This window comes from Equus asinus, chromosome 1 (genome assembly GCF_041296235.1).
Source record: "Equus asinus isolate D_3611 breed Donkey chromosome 1, EquAss-T2T_v2, whole genome shotgun sequence".
NCBI classification, from domain to species: Eukaryota; Metazoa; Chordata; class Mammalia; order Perissodactyla; family Equidae; genus Equus; species Equus asinus.
The window spans coordinates 134827586-134852953 of NC_091790.1; the positions used below are offsets into that span (position 1 = coordinate 134827586).

The following is a 25368-nucleotide window of genomic DNA, read 5'->3' on the forward strand; positions in this document are numbered from 1 at the left end:
TTTGCCTTCAGCCTTCTGCCTCCTGAAGAAATTGGGCATAGATACAGGAACCTAACTGGCCACTGAGCCCTGTTCTTGCTACTCATGAAATCAGGTTAAGTAGCTATTTTTATAAAAGACTCTCAAAAGTATTCCCTTGGAATGAATAGAGTTGGGTTTTTTTAAATCGATGTTAAAGTTTATCAGATTGTGAGGAACTGTTAGGTTTTTTATATGTCTATTTTATTCTATTTTATTTTCCTGTGCAGTAATTCAGTCCGCTGAAATGAGATTACAAACTCAAGCAGGGATTACCCCAAACGGCTATATATCATCACTTGACTTGATGACACTTGATTACTTGTCATACTTTTTCTCAGAGGTAAGTAGGTTTAGCACCCATACTTCTCCCAAAACAAGAAGTTATATCTACAGGAGGGAAAAAAGAAGGAGATAAACTTAAAATTCTACTGTGATTATTGGAATTGTAGAATGCTATGTGTGGGTCATGCAACCCAAGGCCTTCACATTTCTGTTCACATGAAACTCTTCAATCAGAATTGGTGTACCCCTTTTTGTATTGAGTTTCTGCTTCTTGTCATCCTTCTTATCCATTCGTTCCTGTCATCCTTATAAATGCACATAAAATTTCACTGCCTTTGTTGTTGAAATCAAAACATTATTTTTTTCAATCTTTTAACTAAACTCAGGATAAACAAATAAAAAAAAGACTTGCAGATAATTTAATTATTTCAGGAGGTCCCTATACAATAGGCTCTAGGGCTGTGATTCTCAATAGGGAGCAGTTTTGCTCCTCAGGAGACATTTTTTTGATTTTTGCTTGTCATGGCTGGGGTTTGGGGTTCCTACAGGCATTTAGTGAACAGAGGCCGGGGAGGCTGCTGAACATTTCAGAAGGCACAGGGTAGCCCCTGACAACAAAGAATTATCTGATCCAAAGTGCCAAAGTTGAGAAACTCTGCTCTAGAGGAAAACTTTAAAAGTGAAATATACATTCTGAAATAGTGAAATATACTAAATTTATAAAATATAATTGAGAAAAACATAGGTTTACTGTTCTTCCAGCATGGGCTTTACTTTTGACTTGCGTATTTTATTTTAAGTTGATGACTAGCCTTATGATATTGCATAGTTGTCAGTGTCTTAGTCTGCTCAGGCTGCTGTAACACAATACCATGGATGGGGCAGCTTAAACAACAGACAGTTATTTCTCACAGTTCTGGGGTCTGGGAAGTCCAAGATCAAGGTGCCAGCAGCTTTGGTTTCTGGTGAGTACCTGCTTCCTGGCTTGCAGACAGCGCCTTCTTGCTGTGAGCTCCCATGGCCTTTCTTTGGTGTGTGAGGGTGGAAAGGGAAATCTCTCTGTCTTCCTCTTCTCGTAAGGGCACTAATCCCATCATGAGGGTCCCAAACTCAGGACCTAATGTAAACCTCATTGTTTCCCCAAGGCTCTATCTCCAAATACTATCACATGGGCCTAAGGGCTTCAACATATGAATTTTTGGGGAAGCAAACATTCAGCCCATAACAGTAAATAAAATAAATCTGCTTTTATTATTTAAATCTAGACAAGAATATACAGTATCACAATTTCAGTCAGAAAAAATCTGTAAATAACATTAACCAGCAAGTTTACTGGAAAATCTCTTAAAGGTGTCTGCTGGTATTATGCTATTATACTTCATATTGCACATTTCCATTTTCTCTTACATACTTCCCTGCATCATTGAAGGTGTTATGGTACAGCAGGAGGACACTGGCCTGGGAGCCACAAAACCTGGATTCCGGTGTTGACTGGGCTTATCAATTAAGGGACCTTGGGTAAGTCTGATCTGTCGGATCTCGTAGTCAAATGGAGATGCTAGAAAATAATGGATGTGAAAGTCCTTTCATAAATAGTAAAGTTCTGTACAAATGTGAGGGGTTTTCATTATCATTCACATTCAGCTAATTAAGGAGGAGATTGAGACGTCTGAAGCCTTCTTCTCAGTTTTGACTGTGCCCCCCTACCCCTTTTAGAAAAGGATGTTCCAGTCACCGAAGGGACCCAGGTGACTGGGGGCCTTTCTGCAATCTTCCTGGCCACCAGTCTTCTAACTTTATCTCTATACTGTGTTCACCTGGACACACATAGTATTTTTCCCAGTTTTTATGAGACTCTGGTTAAATTTAATATGAATCAATCTGCCACGCAGCTATTGCGCCATTTGAGTAGGGTTAGGTCCTAGCTAGGAGAAAGAAGGCCCTTATTTGAAAGGGCTGGTTTGGGGCGAGAATTAATGCTACAGGAGTATTTTAACGTCGGGGACGGGGGCGAGCTAAGAATATGTTCTAGGTCCAAATGTGGCAAATTCACAAGCAGACATTCTGGTTTGAGAGGCCTCACAGAATGGCACAGGTGCCCAGGAGCTGTGTTTGTTCATTGTTCTTTGATGAGTTGGGGCAGATGGAGAATCAGCTCGGCGGGGAGAGGGGGTGGCAGGGGAAATACTCTGTGTCCCAAATACGGACAGCTTGGGGTCATTTGGCATTGGAAGGGGTTAAAAAGAAAGGAGTATAATGAAAACCAAAATCAACTACTCTTTCCTGGGGCTAGCTTTCATGGGAATGAATAGAGGAGTTGAATGGAAACATCTCTAGAATAGAGCTGTAACCCTGGATTGGAAATATGACCTTCTTTCCTATTCCTCCTTTTCAAAAAAAAAAAAAAAAAAAATCAATTCCGAGATAATAGGGAACTGGACACAGAGAATTTGAGTGTCATCTTGGAAAGAATGTTGGATTTGCAAGAACTGGCTTGAATCCCAACTAGCTCTTAGCCTCAGATCCATTTACCTAAAACGGTAATAATAACAATTTTTAAAATTCATATGGCTGTTGGGAGGATCCAAGAAATAAAGTATATAATGACATTTTTAGCACTAGATAGTCATGAACAAATCGTAGTCTTCCTCTCCCCCCTCTATATTTCTTTTCTCTCTTCCTCTTCTACCTATTCTTCTCCACCACTCCTCTTCCTCTCCTCTCTCTTCCCCCATAATCCCTCTCCTTTCTCATCCTCCTTCTACAGCTCAGTATTATTGCTGATGGAAATTGGAAAGGTGTAATGCAAACTAATGCCATATTTTTCCAGCATCCTCTTTTCAGGCTAAGCATGTTTTACAAGAATTATTCAGATAAAAGATTAAGTTAATGGGAAACCTTAAAGTTTAAATCACACAAATAATGTATTGTATATTAATCAACTTGTGATATCTTAAAGCTTAAGTGCATTTCTATGCATTCATGCCTGCTTTGGGATACACCATTTCAAATTCAATTTCTTCACAGCTGCTAACAATTCTGACCCAACTGGTAGATTGTACACTTGGGTAACATGGCAACAGCCCTTCGAAGCCATCTAAATCATTACCAGGAAGAGAACCATTCTTTCCTTTTAGAAATATGCTCCTCTACCAGATTGATAACTAACTGAAGAATTGCAGGAGTCCGCTGTGTGTCCTCATTGACTATATTGCCAAAGAGAGCTTATTCAATAGCAGTTATGAAAATGTTCCTTTGGTGTTACTGAAGCATACTGAATATACTTTGATGCATGAAGTTGAGCAGGGTTGAGGGCTTATATCAAAGCAGTTGATTGGCCATTTCATTATTTCAGCATATAGAAAGAGCAGCTTGAGCCAGGCCTGATGGCCTAGCAGTTAAAGTTCGGCATGCTCTGCTTTGGCTGCTGGGTTCTTTTTCCTGGTGGGAAACCACACCACTCACTTGTCAGTAGCCATGCTGTGGGGGTGGCTCATATAGAACAACTAGAAGAATTTACAACTATACACAACTATGTACTGGGGCTCTGAGGGGGGAAAAGGAAGAAGAAGGAGCAAGATTGGCAACGGATGTTAGCTTAGGGTGAATCCTCCCCTGCAAAAAAAAATTAAGAACACCCTTTAAAAAAAAAAAGAGCAGCCAGCCATTTAGCCATTTTGGTGCCTTGGACACCCCCATGGTCCAGTGTATTGGTTTTCCATTGCTCCTGTAACAAATTATCACAAACTTGAAAAACACGTATTTATTACCTTACAGTTCTGTAGGTCTGAGGTCTAACATTTGTCTCATTGGGCTAAAATCAAGATGTTGCAAGGCTGTGTTTCTTTCTGGAGGCTCTAGGAGAGAATCTGTTTCCTTGCCTTTTCTAGCTTTTAGAGGCCACCCCTGTGGCTCATGGCACCCTTCCCCCATGTTTAAAGCCAGCAACACTGGGTCAAGCCTTTTTTCTCACTGTCTGATTCTCTCCAGCTGGGAATGGTCCCCTCCTTTTAAGGATTCACATGATTAGATCAACACAGGATAAAGTTCCTAGTGTAGACTTTATTCTTCGGGAGACCATTATTCTACTTGCCACGTCTATGTTTAGCTAGCTGTTGGAAATAGCTAGAGGATCTTTCTCTTAGAAGTACTCCTTCCACATTCTTATTCTTTACAATTCCATTTTTAAAAAAATGGCTTCCTGAATTTCTTCTGTTATCCATTTCTTTCTCTTAAGGTATGTTTCGGTCGATGATCAATTCCTCATTGATTTCCCCTCTCTCTTTACCCCATTTTCTGTTAAGCAGTCTACAGATCAGTCCTAATCCTCTAAGTCCACAGATTTATTTATATTCCAGATGTCATCTTTCTTCTTCTTCCTTGCTACATATCCTCTCTTTTGCTACTCTTTTTGTTACCCTATATGTCGTTTCAGTACATATTCCTCTAGATTCATGTTTTATGTCTGTCCCAGAAATAGGTCAGAAAAAAGATGGTGATTGACTGAAGTCAACCATCTTCTCTCAAGTGAAGACGTATAATCCCTCTGTTTTTTTACTACAGTGATATAACTGCATGGTTTTCATCAGAAACACATCTGTCAAATGATTGATTGCATTTTGCCCTTTGGTGAAGGGCTGGATGTGAGAGATACTGGACATAGTTATCTCATCTCTGATTAATCCGATCTGTATTTCTAGCTGTGATTATAGATTTTAATTCTTTATGAATTTATGTCATGTTCCAGAGGAAATTTTTTTTCATGATCTTTAATTTAAATGTTTTGTCAAACAAGAAAAGAAATCTCAATTGCCTAGGTTGCATTTTACACAAATTCAGGTAACGAATATGCCTGCCCTAGTTTAAAATGTTATGTTGACGTTTTTTGAGAAGAAATTTTTCTAGCATTGCAAATGCATCCTTGAAAATATTCTCTAAAATGTAATTTTCAATCTACACTAGAAACCAACTGCAAGTTTTTTTTCTGTCTAGTACTGTTATGGCTAACAGTACATATTTTCCTCCCATATACATATAAATCTGTTTTAAAAATATGTATTTTTCAGCAAGTATTTAAGAAGGATTTCAAATGCTCATAGCTATACGCAAATATGCATTATTTGCAAGCATCTGAATTTGCACGACTTATATAGAGATATAATAGAATTTACTGAGTTAACATACGCAAAGTTATTGTCTATTGCAGCTATCATGTATCTTCTTTTAAAATTTTACACCATTTATCTTCTCTATAGCTTTTTTCCCAAGTAGAGATAATTCACTAACAGACCAGAGGTCACTTGAATGCGGTAATGGCTCTATAAATAACGAAGATGTGTTTTAATAATATAGCTTTATGAGAGCCAAGTTGAATTAATGTGGGAGGTGTAGAGTGTGTTTGAAGATCTCAGATAAAGCAAGTTTAAATGAAACCTCATCCAACGCTAACTAAAGTAAAATCAGATGATCTCAAAATATACAATATTTGTCAGAGGTGGCAATGGGTTACTAAGAATTCTTAAAGTCGTGCTTAAGAATCACTCAAGGAGCTTATTAAATGTGAGGATTTCTGGCCTCATTTTCAGAGACTGATTTTGTTGGCCAGGGGAAGAGTTTAGGAACTTTCATTCTAGTGATTCTGACACTGGAGGTTCTTGAGGTGTTTTTTGAAACACTGGGTTAGGTAAAGTTCAGGAAATGGGAAAAGGATAAATAGTGTGCAGTCGAGGAAGAGAGATGGCTTAGAGAAGGAACACACTAGCAGACCCAAGTAGAGACAGGGTGATCTTGAATGAAACTGGTGACAAGTACACAGGAGTGGCAGTGCCAGTAGGACCCTCTGCTCCACCATCCTCTCCTCCAGATTTTGATAGGGACAACTGATGTTTCTTCAGCTACAACTGAAAGACAAGCCCCTAGCCATGTTTGCCATCGCAAACCTCCTCTTATAAAGACATTGTCGAAACTTCACTCAGGGCCTGAAAACTGTGAGAACTAGCTTTTTATTTTTATTTTTTAAACTTATTTATTTTATTGAGGTCATATTGGTTTACAACGTTATATAAATTTCAGGAGTACATCATTATATTTCAACTTCTGTATAGACTGCATCGTGTTTACCACCATGGTGCCCCTTTACCATCTTGCCATCCCCCCTTCCCCTCTGGTAACCACCAATCTGTTCTCTGTATCCATGTGTGTGTTTATTTGTTCATTTTCTACATATGAGTGAAGTCATAGGGTAATTGTCTTTCTCCATCTGACTTATTTCACTTAGCATGATACCCTCAAGGTCCATCGTGTTGTTGCAAATAGCACAATTTTGTCTTTTTTACAGCTGAGAGGTATTCCATTATATATATCTATATCTATATCTATATCTATCTATCTATCTATCTATCTATCTATCTATCTATCTATATGTACCACAACCTCTATATCCATTCTTCCATTGATGGGCACTTAGGGTGCTTCCAAGTCTTGGCTATTGTGAATAATGCTGCAATGAACATAGGGGTCCATATATCTTTTCGAATTAGTTTTTCTGTTCTTTGGATAAATACTCAGAAGAGGAATAGCTGGATCATATGGTGTTTCTATTTTTAATTTTTTGAGAAATCTCCATACTATTTTCCATAGTGGCTGCACCAATTTACATTCCCACCAGGAGTGTATGAGGGTTCCTTTTTCTCCACATCCTGTCCAACACTTATTTCTTGTCTTTTTAGTAAGCTATTTTGACAGGTATGAGATAATATTTCATTGTAATTTTGAATTGCATTTCCCTAATAATTAGTGATGCTGAACATCTTTCCATGTGCTTCTTGGCCATCTGTATATCTTCTTTGGAAAAACGTTCAGATCCTCTGGCCATTTTTTGATGAGGTTGTTCATTTTTTTGTTATTGAGTTGTATGACTTCTTTATATTTTGGATATTAACCCCTTATTGGATATATAATTTGCAAATATTTTCTCCTAGTTGGTGGGTTGTTTTTTCATTTTGTTGATGGTTTCTTTTGCAGTGCAGAAGCTTTTTAATTTGACGAAGTCCAATTTGTTTATTTTTTCTTTTGTTTCACTTGCCTGAGGAGACAAGATGTTCAAAAAGATAATCCTAAGGCCAATGTCAAATAATGTACTGTCTATATTTTCTTCTAGGATTTTTATGGTTTCAGGTCTTACATTGAAGTCTTCAATCTATTTTCAGTTAATTTTTGTGTATGATGTAAGACAACGGTCCACTTTCATTCTTTTGCATGTAGCTCTCTGGTTTTTCCAACACCGTTTATTGAAGACACTTTCCTTTCTCTGTTGTATGTTCTTAGCTCCTTTGTTGAAAATTAGCTGTTCATACATGTGGGAGTTTATTTCTGGGCTCTCAATTCTGTTCCATTGATCTGTGTGTCTGTTTTTGTACCAGTACCATGCTGTTTTGATTACTATAGTTTTGTAGTATATTTTGAAATCAGGGAATGTGATGCCTCCAGCTTCGTTCTTTTTTCTCATGATTGCTTTGGCTTTTCGGGGTCTTTTGTTGTTCCATATCAATTTTAGGATTCTTTGTTCTATTTCCGTGAAAAATGTCATTGGGATTCTGATTGAGATTGTGTTGAATCCGTAGATTTCTTTAGGTAACATGGACATTTTAACTATGTTAATTCTTCCAATCCATGAGCATGGAATATCTTTCTATTTCTTTATGTCTTCTTCAGTTTCTTTCAATAATGTCTTATAGTTTTCAGTGTTTAGGTCTTTCACATCTTTGGTTAAATTTATTCCTAGGTACTTTACTCTTTTTCTTGTGGTTTTAAATGGCATTATATTCTTGAGTTCTCTTTCTGCTAAGAGAACTAGCTTTTTAGAACTCTCAATAAGTACCAGCCCTGTCCTGCTTGCACTGTCTTTGTACCGAAATAACAAAATTGAGAACAGCCAGGTACCAACCTGGTGTGCCCAATAGGGCCCTCTCCAAGATCACTGTGGTTTGCCCAGGTCTGAAATTCTTCTTCTTCTTCTTTTTTTTTTTTGGTGAGGAAGATTGTCACTGAGCTAACATCTGTTGCCAATCTTTCTCTATTTTATGTGGGATGCTGCCACAGCGTGGCTTGATGAGGGGTGCTAGGTCCATGCTGGGAGCAAACCTGCCACCCTGGGCCACCAAACTGGAGCGGTCCAACTTAACCACTACGCCACAGGGCCAGCCCCCACAGGTCTAAAACTCTTTAAGTTTAATTTTTTTAAAAAAGGAGAGGGTTTTAATTGCATAACTAGAGATTAACTTAGAGTTATCCCTTTAGTTGGAAGACTTTCAGTGTATTGGTACCTATCACTAGGTAGGGAAGGAGAAGGATATAGATTCGCTCTTGCTTAGACACATCTGATAGCAACACAGAGAGGGAGACAATGCAGCAGGTGGCGGCTTGATGGGCAGGCAGAGGAGGGACTTCCAAAGGCTCCTGGTTTTGCCCAGGTCAGGCCTGTTGGTTTCAGTGGGGCAGCCACTGGCGGAGGCTGTGCCTGGAGGCTTCTCAGGCGGCTCAGCTTCCCCTCTTTTCTGATTTTGTTTGTTTAGGTTTTTAATACAACTGTCTTCTTTTTTTTTTTTTTTTTTTTTTGAGGAAGATTACCACTGAGCTAACTACTGCCAGTCCTCCTCTTTTTGCTGAGGAAGCCTGGCCCTGAGCTAACATCGTGCCCATCTTCCTCTACTTTACACGTGGGACGCCTGCCACAGCGTGGCGTGCCAAGCAGTGCCGTGTCCGCACCCAGGATCCGAACCGGCGAACCCCGGGCCTCCGAGAAGTGGAACGTGCGAACTTAACCGCTGCGCCACCGGGCCGGCCCCTGCAACTGACTTTTTAGAAGGCCCTACCTTCCCAGGGAATTCACTAATTAAGGTAATACACTATTTATTTCCATAAACAAAGCCTATGAAGGAGTATTCATTCATTAACTAAGAAATGTGATCATTTCCACTGTTGTACCCGAGTGCTTCAAAGCACAATTGTTATTGTTCACGTCAATTAATCCAGGTGACTGAGGAATGTGAGTAAGAAAGGACTGAAATATATCCCAAGTGATTTTTCAAGATGAAAAAAATAAAAAACCCAAACCTAAGGTATCTAAACTCATGTTGTCTTAAGCATGTTAAGAACTTGCTTCACAGCAAAGAATAGTCTCAGTGCAGAGGAGAGGATGGTCACATCTTTTTAGAATGAGGTAATTTTATTCCATAGAACTTACTGGAGCTTGGAAAGTTTTAAGCAGCCTCTTCTTTGTGCTGAGAATATATTAGGAAGAACTATCTCCTTCAGGTTTGATGAATGCCATGGAAGCATCTAGCTAGGGAATGTGGGAAACAATTCTTGATATTTTTTTTTTTCCTAGTAGGAGCCCTTCTTTGTTTGTTTTTTGCTTCTTTTGTTCTTAAGGTGTGCTTTTTGGTGAGGAAGATTGGCCCTGAGCTAACATCTGTGGCCAGTTTTCCCTTTTTGTTCTGCTCCCCAAAGCTCCAGTACCCTAGTTGTGGGTCCTTCTAGTTCTTCTATGTGGGATCCCCCACAGCATGGCTTGATGAGTGGTGTGTAGGTCTGAGCCTGGGATCCGAACCTGTGAACCCCAGGCTGCTGTAGCAGAGCGCACGAAGTTAACCACTACACCATTGGGCTGGCCCAGATAATTTTTTTATTATTAAAATGTTTTTATGATTTAAGTAAAGATGGCTATTGAATTTTAAAAATAAATATTTATTAGATATCATTAATTACCTATACATAGTCTTAATACTTAATTTAAAGAATAGTTCATGACTGATAAAGAAAAAAAAAAAGAGTCATTTAGCAGCCGTTCCTTCCAAATAACAAACTGTATAAATTTCAAGGCTAAGGAAAACAAAAATTTTTATGAAGTTTTTAAAGAAAGTACCTGAATTAAGTAGCAATGGTTGAAGTGATAATCAAATAAAGTCTTTTGCAGGAAAATAAAAATGATCTATCTTCCACACATTCCACCTGCCCCAACTAATTCTTTCAGTATTTTCTCATTAAGATATAATTCACATGCTATAAAATTCACATTTTTAAAAAGTGTAAAGTTCAGTGGTTTTTGATATTTCACAAAGTTATGCAACCTCACAGCTACCTAATTCCAGAATATCTTCTCACACCAAAAAGAACCTCTGACTCAGTAGCACACACACCTCATCCCCCACCCACTCCCCTGGCAACTACTAATCTACTTTCCATCGGTGTGGATTTGCTTATTCTGGATATTTCATATAAACAGAGTCATACATGTGGCTTTTGTATCTGGCTTCTCTCACATAGCACATGATTTCTAGGTTTATCCCTGTTTCAGTGTGTATCAGTACTTCACTCCTTATGGCTGAATAATATTCCACTGTATGGATATACCACATTTTCTTATTTACTCACAGGTTAATGGATACTTTGGTTGTTTGCACTTTAAGTTATTATGAGTAATGATGCTATGGACATTTGTGTACAAATTTTTGTATGAACGTATATTTTCGGTTCTCTTGAGTATACACTTAGAAGTGGTGCTGGGTCACACGGTAACTCTATGTTTAAGGAGCTACTAAACTATTTTCCAAACTGGCTTTGCCATTTTACTTCCCCACCAACAATGTATGAGGGTTCCAATTTCTCCATATCCTCACCAACACTTGCTGCTGTCTTTTTTGTTATAGCCATTTTAATGAGCGTGAAACCGTATCTTGCTGTGCTTTTGATTTGCATTTCGCTTCTTTCCATAGTTTGAAATTGATTCAGTAGTGAAAAAGGAGGAAGCTCATGATTGTTTTTATACCTCTGAGTAAACTGAAAAAAGAAAGTGACTCTAGAGTTAGTTCAGAGCTTAGCTATTTATTTATATATATTACTCTTTTAATAAAAAGGATGCATATGGCTTATCAAAATGTGTAGTATAACATAAATGTTGAAAAATATAAAATATTCCAATACAGTAATAGAATTTACTGTACTTGGCAAGTAGAACACAGGTGGGGTGACTTGTACCATGCAATGGATGTATTATAAGGTTTGTACACTCACAAGAGATGGGGTAAACTTTGTATCTGAGCTTCCTATGAGCCGAAGTAAAGTGACAAACTGTAAAATCAATAATGCTCATAAGGTGAGAAACAAGTTAGAATGCTTTACTGACTGTCATAGAGTCATTATCTATGCTCTGTGATCCCTCCTACATCAAGGAGATCCTGAATCCTGATGCAGTCCTTCCCATTGCTGACTATTCCAGATGATAGAAGAGCTGAAATCGGCCTCTAACTTCTTTCTGCCCGGCAAATCCTTATCTACATGCTTTCTCTATGCCCTGCCTTCCTTTACCACTGAGGAAATTCGAACTCCAGCCAAGGCCAAACTCATATGCTATTTTTTTCTTGGCAGGTCCTTAACACTCCCCAACAGAATTAACTTTCCTTTCTCTGTCTTCCCATAGCAGTTTTTAAGCAGCCGTTGTATCGAATTTATCATCGTAATTCGTTTATGTGTCAGTCTTCCCGGTGGACAATGATGGGTTCCACAGGAGGGAAGTATCTTCATTTTCACATCCTCAGTGCCTGGGACAAAGTGGCACTCAACAAAAGGTGGCGGTGTCAAACTGATCCTGTCCATTAGTCCTGACTCCTCACCCTCTCATGGGTGCACATTGGTTTGCTACTGTCTCTCTTTAAAAGTGACCCCCAAAATGAAAACCCATCTTTCAGATTTTAGCTCGTCAGTGTGCAAAGTGCTCTTCTGCTCTGGAAACCAGGTTTTCTTCAGCTTCCGCTTCCTAATCTAAATGTAAGCCTTTATTTGTATCCCTGATAAATGTAATCTTGTTTTCTGCAGGAAAAAATAATTTCATCTTGCCAGACTAAGACAATAAATTTCAGTTTTAGTTCTGTCATCCATCATGACCACTCTATCAAGGAGTTTGATGTCATCTGCCTATGGGAGGATAAGGTGAAATATGTGCATTTGCCTTTTTAATGTAATTACGTGTTTAGTGCCAAAGGGAAAAAATCCAGTACGTCTAATTATTTATTTGGAAATTTTTGTTCTTCAAAATTCTAAAATATCACATTCCTCTTTGGAAAAATATGGCATCATTTAATATATGTGTCTTCTACCTGACATGTCTACCTGATGCCCACAGACCTGCTGTATGTCCCCACTATGTGCTCCTGCAGCATCCTTTACCTGCGTTATCATAGAGCTCCCACATGGTATGTAATAGTCTGAATAATTGTCTCTCTCCCTTACCAGTCTACAATCTCTCTTTCACTCAATATCTCAGTAGGTTAGCACATTGCCTGGCTAAAATTTGGAGTCAAAGCTACTTCAGATCAATTATGTAAGATGTATAAATGCTACATTTTTTGTGTGGTTCCACCACTGGATCAGTAACTAAAAAGAGGGAGTATGCTATCTCAAAGTAGCAAGAGACTTTATTTCAGGGAAGGTTAAGGCAGTCAGCAGATCGAATTATTTCTCTGATGGCACATTTCAAGTTTACCATAAACTAATCAATAATCACTTACATTCAGAAAATTTAAAACCTCAAAATATGAAATATAATAATTTATTAATAAACAAAATGTTAATGTGGAAATTAATTATTCCAAGGTTTGTTTTTATTTGCTGCCCTGAAACTTCTACATAACTCTGGACTGCAGTGCTGAATCACTTGGGGCAACCAAGGCACTATTTATCTGTCTGTCAGTTGTCACCCTGTAGGGGCTGTGTGCTGCTGTAATGTTGAAAGCTGTGCCACTGGTATTTCAAATACCGGCAGGGTCACCCATGGTGGGCAAGTTTCAGTGGAGCTTCCAGACTAAGACAGACTAGGATGAAGGACCTGGCCACCCACTCCTGGATAATTGGCCATGAAAACCCTATGAATAGCAGTGGAGCATTGTCTCATACAGCACCGGAAGGTGAGAGGATGGTGCAAAAAGACCAGGCAGAGTTCCACTCTGCTGTACACAGGGTCGCTAGGAGTCAGAATTGACTCACTGGAACTAACAACAAGAAGGCACTATTCAGGGGGTCTTATTCCTGAAGCATTAAAAGGATCTCATTAGAAGCCATCCCACCCCAAAGGAGGTCCCACAGCAGGAAGGTTAAGGACAGTGTTATGGTGAGAACCCAGTATAATTTGGTTTTTAAAAACTCTACTCTGCAAGACATCCCCATGATATAAGTATTCTTAATTAGCACAGAATTTCACTTCCTTCATATAAAATGCTACGGTGCTATTTAAGACTCCTTAAAATTCTCTTAACTTGTCCCATTTGGCAAACTAAGCCAGGGTCTTAGGAAATGTGGCGCTGTAGTGTATAGGAATGTGGGCAGGCTGTGCGAGCTCCCTCCAGATCTGAGAGAGCCATTTGTTGACCTTACATTGAATTCTTATGTTTGAATATATCATCAGGATGCAACAGCCAGCTGATGGCTAACTGACAAGAGAAACTCCTGGAACTCTAAGGCAGAAAAATGTAACAAGTGGAAAACTACCAAAACTGAAGTTTTTCAGATATGATTTGCTTCTTAATATACATTCACAAAAGCAGCCCTAATGAAAAGTAGGTTTTCTGTTAGCAGATGCCAAAGAGACAAAAATACTGTTCCTGTCGGCTTTCTTTCTCTTTGGTAGCTCTTGGATGCCATGAAAAAGAAAATACAGCTATATTTCCTGAACCCATCCAATATTTTTAATATCTTGACATCTATATTTATGTTCTGTCAAAATGTTTGTAATATAAAGCATTTATTATAAATCCTGAACTTTATTTTTTGAATCAGAACAGAAATTATTAAGGATTCACATGCAGTTGGCCTTGAGTCTCTGCTATGACCTGGTCCTGTTCTCTAGAAATTTACAGTTAAAAAGAGATGTCATTTGACAAGAAAGCTTTTTTCCCCTGCTTTCTTCCACTACCATAAAAAATAATAAAATAAAGTACAAGAATTAACTAAATGAACAAATGTTACCCTAATAAAACAAGCACAGGGCTTGGAAAACTGTCAAGAGTATGTGGAAGAGGGAGGAAAGCCAATGAGGCAAAAGGTGAAGAAAAAGGGGACGAAGGATATAAATAGATTAAAAAATGATTGCATGTGGCAAGTAAGATCACCATATGATTCAAACACGCCTGCACAGCCAGAGCACCGTCAGAATCGTGTTTTAATGATGACCAAGGCACCTCCTGGGCACAACTCCCCTTAGGCTGAAAGTCAGCTTGGTGGAAGATTAGTGCCAAAGTATTGGGAATGGGATGTGCAAGTATACTGCCTTTAGGTGGATCCTCATGGAATGGTACCTAAAGCCTACCGAGAAGACAGCCCAAGTGTGAACACTAAATGCGCTGTTTTCGTTAAAATCTGTAAAAGACACTAGTAGCAGACTTTCCCACCGCATTGACAAAGTGCACCATGAAGGGGGTACCCTACTTCATTGGAGAGTTCATTGTGACTTTGTGGAGCTGAAAGAGTTGGCTCATGGGCAGCTTTGGCAATTTGGGGGTATTTGGTTCACTTAGAGCTGTCATGTTATGGCATCATCAAAACTGGTGGAACTGACTGGCTTTGACACTAAGTGGAAGTGGCGCAGTGCCAACGGGGGCAGCAGAAGGGTTGCAGGAGGCCTTTCATAGAAGCTCCATAGATGCCGCAAGCTAGAGAAGCACGTTTCAGGAAGAGGAAAAGGGTAGGCATCACACAGTATCTGTGAGGAATATGTTCTTAAGGTGAAACACCTTTCAGAACTCTTGAAATTAGTGAGTGAGGGTGAATTTTGAAAACGGACTGAAAAAATTAACTATAATTAAGTGTAGAGTGTGGGTTAGTAGGATAATGTAATTTGTCATCCAAACAAGGATAACTTTGAGAATGAAGGATGTCTTCCTAATAATTATGCCAAGACAACAGATGTGAAACAAGACAGTCCTGGACAAATTGGAATGTATAGTCACACTATAAGGATCTGTCACTTTCAACTCTGTTAGTTTTGTAATGTTTGCAGTTTTTGCTAAGCATGTATTTTTTTTCAAATCGGAAAAATACGTAAAATTATATAAGTTACGCATCTAAATGAAGGAAAGGAAATAGAGTCGCATAAGAGTGACAGGACAAAAATAGGAGCATAAGGTTTGCATTGTTGTGTTGACCCTAGTACCCCCCTTCCTGACCCCACGTTATAGTCTGGAAAATATGTCTGAAAATTATGTCTGTAAAAGTGTTATGTCTGTCAGTTGTTCATCACCCACTGGAAATCCCCGAAGCAGCTTACCTTGCTTAGCATGGTCACACTCTCCCAGCAGTTGTGGTACACCCCACTTTAGTTATTTGATTTTACTCTCTGCCTTGTCTTCTCTCTGAGAGAGTAGAAAGAAGGTCCAAAGGGATATTTTATGTTAAAAACCTGGGGATCAAGTTTAGAAGCACAATGCTTCTCATCAAAGCTGGACACAGCAGTCCTGTCCAGATACTAATGGTAGTTAATTTCTTTATAAATAGAGTACCCAGGAGATCAAGATCCTAATTTACTTTGTTCCTAATTCACAAAGACAAGTTAACTTCTTTTTTTAATCTAAGTTGAGATTTTGTCTTCAGTGAATTCTAACATGTAGCTAGAAGTTTCCATTGCAAAATACACTTGTTTTGTTTTAAGTTCTTTTCAAGTGACTTTGTAACCTTTGAAAAGCTTCAGTGTGTGTCCATAGGGCAGGTACAGATAAAATTATGCGGTCTTCTGCCATTGTCCCTGCCCATTCCCTTGAACAAATGCCTTCATGAAAGAGAGGAAATTTGAGGACTTCGCTCCCCAGTGCCCACAGAGGTGCAAGTAAAGCTGGAGTTGATGCCGGATATAAGAGCAGATGGGCTGTCAGTCCACTGATTGTAATCTGATAGCTCTACAAAAGGTGAGAAGCGCTATCAGCTGCTAAAGGCAAGGCTGGCAGGGGAGGGAGCTGACTACTTGGTCTGATTTAAGATCTCTGCCCAAAGTCTTTCTAAAAATTCTCTTTATTAACCTTCCCAGTAATGTAAGATCTAAGAGGCCACAGATTTTTGTGCTTTATTCACAGGAGTATCCCTGGGTCCTATAACAGTGCCTGGCATAGAGTAGAAGCTCAAAAATAGTTGTTTAATAAAAGAATATTTCTTCACCTTTAAGACAGGGATATTAATAGTACCTGTATCCAGGATAGATATTCAACTGGCTTGCATTCTGATGTATAATTTCAACGTCACAGGGTTGTCGTGACGATTGCATGAATTAAAACAAGTACACTACTTACAATAGTAGCTGGCACATAGCAAGTGGTCAATAGATGTTAGCTGCCATCAGTTGGAAGACAGGGAGGTTGACATTCAGGAAGATTGGGGAACAATGCAGGAGCCCGCTGGTGGGAACCTGTGAGTCTGAGAAGCAGTAACAGTGGTTCATGCTTAGTCCCACCTGATTGTGAGGAAGGACTGTTGTCCAGGATGCTGTAGTCCTCACCTCATGGGCCCAGGCTTGAACTTGACCGTCAGGATAAGGGATTGGGAGCAGGGAGTTGGGGTGAGTTGTGAGCAAACTGGTGACAATAGAGAAAAGGGCAATGAGAGCTAAAGTCAAATGCACACCCCCCCTTCCCCACATGCCAGGAGCTTGTTTACTATTCAACCATTAGTTCATTTTTCTTTGGACTTAATGCATTGTATATTCAGGGATCTATTCTCTGTTAAAATGCAAATATCCTTGCCATAGGAAGTTATACATTAACCTACCATCAGTAAATGGCATTTATACCATCTACCCAGGGCTACTGTTCTCTTGATGAGGAGATGGCAAAGTTCTAAGAGAATGGACCACACAGCAGGAAGTTTGATAATGGGGCACAGAGTTCATCAGAGCATGGGACAGTGCCCAAGAAGAGGTAGCCCCATCCTGCCATAGAGGAGCACTGTATGTGGATAGCTGCTAGGTAGCTAAGGTTGAGGGATGGAGGGAGCAAGATGTGAACAGAAGAGGTAGGAGGACCCTATCACCAAAATATCTATTGTCTACCTGGGAATAAATTGTGTTACAAAGATGAGAAGTTCAACAATATTGTCAGAAGTTTTTCAGCTTAATTACTCTGTTCTTTTTCCTAATAGAAGCTTCATCAACTTAGGAGATAGTACATGGTACTCTTTGGTTAGGTTACATGTATGTAAGAATCAGGTCAGTTGTAGAAGGTTAAGTTGGGTTGAAATTTATACTATTTGTAGTTTGGTAATAATAATTCTTATACTTCACTCTATAATGCAATATATATAGTCTATATATTATATATAATCTATTTGGTCTCAATGACTCTGTGAGGTATTTAGGGCCTGTAATATTAACTCTATTTAATACATGAAGAAACGAAAGCACAAAGAATTAAGACACAAGGATAGTGGTAGAAGCCCCTGGGGGTGGGAATTGAAACCATGCTTTTCTGACTTCAGATTCAAGGATTTTTTTTAAACCATACTTGGCTGCCTCTCAACCACAAATTAATTGGTAGCATCTGGCAAACTGAAAAACAAAATTGTTTTGCTTTTGTTTTGTTTTTTTTTGCCATTAAATAGGAAAACCTTCTGGGTTCTACCAGTTTGCTCTCTATTGAATATACTAATTGAAGAGTAAACTAGTTCTGTTCTCTAAACCAGAAGTTCTAGAGGATGTACAAGATGATCCATCAGGATATAGGAAGAAAATATTAGGATTTTAGTTTCATATTTTTGGATATGTTTAAATGAACATAGTATATCACTGCAGACTACAGTATACCTTAATATATATATACAGATACGTGCACACATGTATATAGCAATAAAAGTGTTTGTAAGTAAGCGTATTTACAAATATTGAGATGCCTGCTTTTTTTTTTTTTTTTTTACACACAGAATTACAGGCTCAAAAAAGCTTGAAAACCATTGTTTTAACTGATACCACTTTCCCTAAAATGCCTGCACTGTTTTTAGCTAAGTACACGTCTTTCGTTTCACCTTATGCTTACTGCAACAGAGTGTGACAATGGGCTGCTGTCCCCAGAATAAGAGAAGCTTTGAGTGAGAAGGACCTGGAGGGATAAATTCCCCTAACCCCTCCATTCGACAGAGGAAGAAACTGAGGCTTACCGGGATTAAGGGATTTGCCCAAGCTACAAGTGAAGGTTGAGACCAACAATATGAGAAATGGATGGAAAATCCAGTTAATGCTTAGCTAGCCACGGTAATGTGTTATGGGGCTGGCTTGCAGAAATTAAACCCGTTAATAATCCCCAAACCTTATTTTAGCCAGAAGTTTTAAATGCCTCACCTATCAAACTTTTTGCTGAAGATGATAATGTAATGGCTTTGTTTCTCTGGATGCCCAAGAAAGTCTGCATTAAGCAAAAATGTCACACATTTACTGCTCACTGGGTAACTGGTTATCCACAAATACAAATGTGGAGAATACATATAGCTATTTAATTATATACGCCAACTGGCAGAAACAATTGTTTTTAAACAAATATGCCCCTCATCCCTGATTGTTGTGAAGAATGAAACCAGATTATAATATTCTCCAACAGGTAAATAATTACTCACTCAAATTCCACTGAACTTTGAAATATCCTAAGTCTGTTTCTGAAGGAACCATCATCTCCTTGGAATTTAAACCAGACCAGTGCTGGACTATCATCATATGCTAAATTCCAGTGTGTGTTTGGTTCTATTTCTGGACTCTCAATTCTCTTCTGTTGACCTGACTGTGTATTTAATTACCAGTGCATAAGGCTTTTATTTACTGAAATATTATGGCAGATAAGACTAGTCCCCCTTCATTACTTTTTAATTTTATAAAAATGTCCAGGCTGTTATTGAATGACTTCCCCCTTCCCATGAGCTTTAGAATCATTTTGACTATTCAAAAGCAGAACAAAACAAAATAGCCAAAAACCACCATCACCAGCAAAAAATCTGCTAGTATCTTTACTGGGAAACACATGAAATTTATAGACGGTTTAGTGAGAATTGACTTTCTTATACTATTGAATCATTTTTTCCCCAAATAGACTATCTAAGTTTTTTTCAGTTAAGATGTATCTTTTCATTTATTCAATCATTTTATGTTCCCTTGGCAAATGAGCTTTTTTTAATTCTATATTTTCTAACTGCACATTATATGTAAGACAGCTGTGAATATATTTTTACAAATCTTATCTGTCATTTTACTGAATTTTCTTATGATTTATAGTTGTTTCTTAGTTGACTCTCTTGGGGTTTTCCACGTAGCTATCCATCTCATTTGTGAATAATGACTATTTTGTCTCCTCTTTTCCATTTTTTATGCTTCTTATTTTGCTCTCTTATGTAACTCTGTCAACTACTACTTCTATAGAAATTATTTAATGAAGCCTCAATTATTGATCATTTATAATTTTTTCCCATTATAATGATGCTGCAGGGAACATATGCATAGAGTTTGAGTAGTTTGGGTCATTTCCTTAGGAGAGATTCCTAAAAGTATAACTTGTTGGGTCAAAAGGTATGATAATTTAGAAGAATTTCAATATATCCGTCATATTACTTTCCCCAAAGGCTCTGTCAGTGACTCTGATCACCTTTGCCGCTCTCTGTGCAATCCGGAGGCTCCCAGCACAGGAACCCTCTTCCTACCCCTTCCACTGTGAGCCTTTCCTTTGCTGCCCACTGAGGGGGCACCTGGGAAATTCCATGTCAAGCCTCCCAAAATCAAATACAAATCAAACACAGGAACATTAAATTGCCACTAAGTAACTCAATAATCAATTTGGAGATGAAATTTAAGTAATTTGGAGATTATTTGCTCACTCTACCTGCAAATCATCGTAGACTCCTCATTTCCTTCATTCCTCACGTTTTAAAAGCCACTAAGTCCGGTAGATTCCACCACCTTAACTTTTCTCCTATCCATTCTTTATTCTCCATCCACACTGTTACTGCCCTACTTCAGGAACTCACCCTCTCTCATCTGGACCACTGTAATACCATCTAACTGATCTTATAACCTCTGAATAAGCCTTTCTCCGCCCCTACTCAAAACACTTCAATGGCAAGAAATCTCCATAGGATGGCCACCATCTATCTGTCCAGTTTCTTATTTTAACCTCCCACTTACATACTACCTTCTAGCCATACCAGACTATTTGCAGTTCCCTGGCAACTTGCAATCCCAAGTCTCTGTGGTTTTGCATGTGCCATTCCAACTGCAGGAATGCCCTCCTTAGCACCCCACACCCTCAACCCCATTCCCCCAGAAAAATCCTTTTTATCCTTAAGATTCAATTCAAGGAGCTCCTCTCTGGTGAAACGTTTCCAGTCTCATCCCTTGTCTCCCACTCTAGAATTATTACAGAAAGGGCTATCCATTGATGGACTATGGCAATATTTCTTGCGGTTACTTTTGTGCCCAGATACCAGGATTCTTATATAAGTGGAACAAAGATTGATGAAAATTGTTAGGGACTGGCTTTTCCCCTCTTTTTGGTGAATTATATTTGTTTAACGTGACTTCAAGGTTATTTAATACAAATCTGTTTCCACCATCAGCATAAACACAAGAATTGGCATTGCAGAAGGGGCCTCCATCGTGAGCTAGGTGAAGGATGCTTAAAAAGTTAAGAGTCGACTCTGCATCTCCCCGGTTCCTTGTGCCTCAGGGCACGTGCCTTGCTGACTGTTAATGATCACCTTAGGCCCTGAAGCACAATGATGAGAGACCCCCAGTGACTGTTGCAACTTCACACAAAGCTTTTGGTTTTCTCCATTTTTTTTTGATAGGGGAGAGATTCAGAAATCCTGTGAGCTAGTTTGATAGAAAGGTAAAATCTTAGATGTGGAAAGGGGGGTGGTCAGCACGTTATATCATTCAACTTTTTGCTTCCAGAAAGACCTGAGGAACTCACCAATACCTCCTGTTTCTAAAAGTCTGTGGGAATCAAAAGTCCTTTGTTCATCCAAGCCAGTACTTGTCAGCCCTCAGCAGCAGGGAATTCCTAGGTCTCACTTCCTGTCCTGCCTGCCAATGTCCTTATCTCCTCTAACTCCATTTTCCACCTCTAGGGTGACTCCTCTACTGGGACTGCTAGGGAGCAAGAGTCTTCCCTGAATAATGCCAATAACATGCTTCCAACTTATACCAGAAGAGCATCCCTCTGATTCTGCAACAGTGGGTGAGTTGGGCAGTGGGGGGAGCCCACATGTGAACACAGCACTCAGAGTTCACTGAGGAAACTGAAGAGGTGTCCCCATTACACACCTGGGGGATGTATTGTGCTTTGCGCAGCACAGCTGCCCTTCTGCAAACTGTTCCAAAGCAGGCCCATTTATTCCACATTCCACCGCAAGTGTCTGTTAATATCCAGTGAGATGTTCAAAGCAAGTTAACCATCTACAAGTTACGGGGATGCTCTTTTTTGTGGATTCATGGGGAAACACAGAGAAAACTGTTAACATATGTTTCTGTTGTGGCCCTTTGTCTTATCACAGTTTGAAATTGTATAAAATCAATTACGTGCTTTGAATTACTCCCTTCCCTGGCACAAAAACATTTCTTCATTCTTTCGGGATAGTGAACACTTTGCAACATCCACCACTAACAGCCTGTTAGGATTCTCTGCTAAATTAATGTAGTACAAATAAACCAAACAGAAGGCTGGTGGAATGCTAAACATCCCTCACTCTCCTCTGTTGTGGCCTCCTTGCAGCTTGGGACCTCTCTGCCTTGCTGCTGCAACATCTGGACAGCATTCGGGGTTGTTTCTCAAGGACGCAAGTGTGCACCTCCGGTGAATTTCAACTTTCAACATTTCTCTGGCTCTAATCTATATTTAATGTTTCATGACTGGTAGTCAAAGAAGCTTCAGCTAAATATCAGGCTGGAATGAAAATGATCCTTGGGAGAACATTTGCTTCCAGCGTGCGCCAGCAAAGTGTCTGTGACAGAGGCTTTCCCCAGAGATTTGTTGCCCATTCTCTTGCAGTAATAATAATTATGCCTTATGATTGCTGTGCCCACATAATCAAAGATCACTTCATCAAATGTGATCCCGAGGGGAAGCTGCCTCTGCTCCTAACTGGATGTCAGTCACAGAGAGCAGCACCCCTAGGGATCCCCAATCTTTCGATTGCCCTTTTCAGTACTGTGCTGTTAGCATTGTGTTTCTTCATATTCTTCTCAATGCAAATGATGTGTAAATCATGCCCTCCAGAAGGCACATGTGGTGAGGGGGAGAGGCTGGGGAGGGAGGTGGAGCTGGTGTATTCTTCTCTCCCCAGGCCCCCTCCCCAACCTACCACAGGGATTTCTCACATGGAACATAATTACATCTGTGCCATATGGGCTCATTTATATTCTATTACAGGTTAAGCTAATACGACTCAGAAATACGCTATAAATACCTCAAAGTATTCTAGAGCTGTCAGAACACTTGTCATTTCTTGCTCACCCGTTTGATTGCTAGTGTTTTTGTTTTTGTTGGGAGATTCAGAGAGCTAAGAAAGCCTGCTGGCGTGCTGGTGTCCAGTCTATAAATATAGTTTAATTTCCTGTATTATTGCAATCTTTGGGCTTGCAAAGAAAAGATCTTTCTTTATAAACCTGGAATGGCCCCAAGACATGGGCACTGAAGTCCCTATACTTGTAGATTTTAATTTCCCAAGAGGTAGAAAATACAGATTTCAGATGTGTGGTTTTGTCAGCTTTAGAGTATTTCTTGTCTTTGTTTGATGTAATTATTCATTGTGATAGAGAAACACCTGCAGCGGCTGACACACCAGAGAAACGTGCTGCTCGAGTTCTGAGTTGGTTTGGATGTCAGGCAAACCTCGTCGAGATTTTACACGTGGCATGATAATGAGAAGTACAATCTGTAATGAGTAATGAGCTCAACAATGATTTACAAGGACATGTTGGGTTGTTTTTATGCAATGGTTAAAGTCCATCAACCCATTAATTTCTTCCATCAGTTTGGAAAATTGGTGGGTCGTGCTTGTGTAGGCTGTTAACCTAATGATTTGATTGTGTAATTAATTTTTTCATTATTACTATCTTAACATGTTAGTGGAATTTTAAAAAATTAGTCTTGGAAACAGAAGAGCAAGCACAAATATTTTACTTTCTTCATGCATGACAAGCAGCATTTCCAAAGTGTATATGGTGCTAATCACAGTATCAGCCATCATCAGTTAAATACACAGACCATTTAACTGAGAACTGAATTCACACAAAGGTATACTTTTCTAATTTACTAATAACTGTTCTATGCTATCTGGTTGAAGGAGTGGTGAAGACTGCCTGGTTCCAATCTCAACTCTGTTATTCGCACTAGCTTGTTATCTTGGCAAATTCCATAACTTTTCCAGGTCCCCATCTGTAAAATGAGCGTAAGGACAGGAGATCTCCCCCATGTAAGTAGTAAATGAGATAATGTATGTAAAATACTAGGCACAGTGTCTGGTTCATAATAATCACTTAGTAAATATTTGTTATTATTGTTGTTGATTTCAGTTTTATTATAAACAGTGTCTTTATATATAATCATATGGCTCTTTTAATTTAAAAATTAGGTTTTTGCCAAAATCATGTTAGTTACAAAAACTTCAATCTATCTTGGATCATGCAGGCCGGAGGTTCTTGGCACTTTTGGATTGCACAGTCAAGTCTTACTCCATTTAGAATCAATAGAAATGTCAGGAACTAGCATGGGAAGAAATAGAAAAATTCAATGTTAATATACAAAACACAAGTTTTTCTACTTAACATAATTTTGAAATATTTGTACGTTTAAGATTGTTTAGAATAAAAAGTGTCTGAACTTGTGCAATTGAAATGTTGTATTTAATACATTTAATATATTTTTAAATAAAAAAATAAGAAGGAATTCCAGTTTACAGGGGAAATGGTTGAGCTGGTAACTATAACCAAGTGTTTAGTTCCTGCTTCTTTAAATCCTTAATACAGAGCTATTTGAAGGCTTTGAAGGGGTGTGTGTATGGTGTGTGTGAAGAAGAGAATCTATACTGCAGATACACGTGCATGAGAGAACCTAATTTGGGGTCTTCATTTAAGTGTTCCATTCAGCCTCATGACCTTGGGTAAGTCATGTAGTATGCAAGATAGGGTCTAGACTGTCTCTCAGGTCTTTTCTCTTTCTTTCAGGCTATTTATACTACCATAAAAGTGGAATGAACAAAAACTGGAATTATTATGAGAAGGGCTGTAAGTTGCCTGGACACTTCAAATATATTTTTGAATGGAAGTTCTAATATAAATTTGATGTGGAAATAGGAGTTTTCTTTTCCACTTGTCTTGGCTTTATGGTTAGGGATAGAGGCAATGGCAAAATGAGATAGGGGTAACGTTTTACAGGTGAGCATGCCCATCTCCCTCCCTGGGCAGGCTGTAAGCACTAGGTTTTTGGACAAGGGTGCCAAAGATTTAAAGGTTTCGGTAGCCAGGGAAATAGCAATGCAACTCTAGACCCTCATGACTTATGAAATTTTATGTTTAAAAGTGCTACCTTTCAGCTTTCACAAAATGTTTTTTTCCTCCCCAAATTACCCCCAGAGACTTCTCTGCAGAGAAGATTAGATGCGCAGACTTTTGATGGTTCAAGTTCAATCATCTTTTCTTTTTAGTTTTCTCTTGTCAACTGTAAATTGCTTTAAAGTAAAAATAAAAGTTTTTCTCTTCAACTTTACATTTTAGAAAATAAATAAATCTTTAAAATGGTAAACGAGCTTTGTTTCTCAGGCTGAGTCACTGTGAAGTTAATATTTCTCTAAATGTCATATGGTTCGACCCTAAATCTTTTCTTATAAATCTTCCTTAACCTATTCCTCTATTGTCAACATGAGACGACAGAGGGTGTTAGAGATAAGGACGGGGAGAAATCTATCCGACTGAGAGTCGGAAGGAGGTCTTTTTCTTTTCCCCTGTAGTTTCCCTTAATAGGTCAGGAAAAAAAATCCTCTGGGAAAAGCTGGAAGTAAAAG

The 25368-nt window shown here is 38.9% G+C and overlaps 1 long non-coding RNA gene across 1 annotated transcript; it reads left to right on the forward strand.

The window, feature by feature from the left end:
- The first annotated feature begins 247 nt into the window (after positions 1-247).
- Positions 248-25106, forward strand: LOC123284623 (uncharacterized). Its single transcript, XR_011502879.1, has 5 exons — positions 248-361; positions 1733-1821; positions 8927-9201; positions 21436-21545; positions 22080-25106. It is a non-coding gene; the product is annotated as an uncharacterized lncRNA (long non-coding RNA).
- Positions 25107-25368: the final 262 nt, after the last annotated feature.